Genomic DNA, 973 nt, shown 5'->3' on the forward strand with positions numbered 1-973 from the left:
CCGGGCACTGGGGACGGGGGTCCACTGGGACCCGGGGAGGCTCTCCCCAGCCTGGCTGCTTTCAGAAGCAGGGTCTGAGCCGGGGTGACTGTCTTTATCTGCTACGCTGGCGTAGCGGAGTTTTCTGCCCACACCTAATCAGGACATGCCACACACACCAGGGCATGTCCTACCTTTCACATACACTGCACCCTGCCTACAGTGGTACCGTGGGCCTTCCTTTGGGGTGCCTGGCATGTAAGAAAAGGGAAGGTTAGTGACTGGCAAGTGTATGCACTGGCCAAGTCGACATGGCAGTTACAAACTGCGCGCAGACTCTGCAATGGCAGGTCTGAGTTTACCGTTTTAGGGTTTTAGGGCTACTCGCGTGGGTGGCACAATCAGTGCTGCAGGCCCACTAGTAACCTTTGATTTACAGGCCCTGGAACACTCAGTGCACTTTACTAGGGACTAACAAGTAAATCAAATATCCAATCATAGGAACACCAATTCATAACACAATTTACACAGAGAGCATATACACTTTAGCACTGATTAGCAGTGGTAAAGTGCCCAGAGTCCTAAAACCAACACAAATAAGTCAGGAAAAAATAGGAGGTAAAAGCAAAAAGTTTGGGGATAACCCTGCAAAAAGGGCCATTTCCAACAACTACCATCAAATAGGATAGGAGAGAAGTTGGCCTAACGGCTAGGGTGGTCGACCTCGAATCTGGGGAACCGAGTTCGAGTCTCGGTAATGAAGCTGAACATCCTGTGATTCTGGGCAAATCACTCAATCTCCTTGTGCCTAACAAAATGAATGTGTCCTCATGTAACGCAACTGGTGCTATGTACAGCGCTCTGATACCCGAAACCGGGTCAAGTTCGCGCTATATAAAACTCTGTCAAAAAAAAGTGTCACATGCCAGTAGCAGTTCTATTCCTCTTTCGTCACACTCTCTTTCTGCTCCTCTATCTGCAGTTCATTCACCAA

This window comes from Triturus cristatus, chromosome 2_2, assembly GCF_964204655.1.
Source record: "Triturus cristatus chromosome 2_2, aTriCri1.1, whole genome shotgun sequence".
NCBI lineage: Eukaryota > Metazoa > Chordata > Amphibia > Caudata > Salamandridae > Triturus > Triturus cristatus.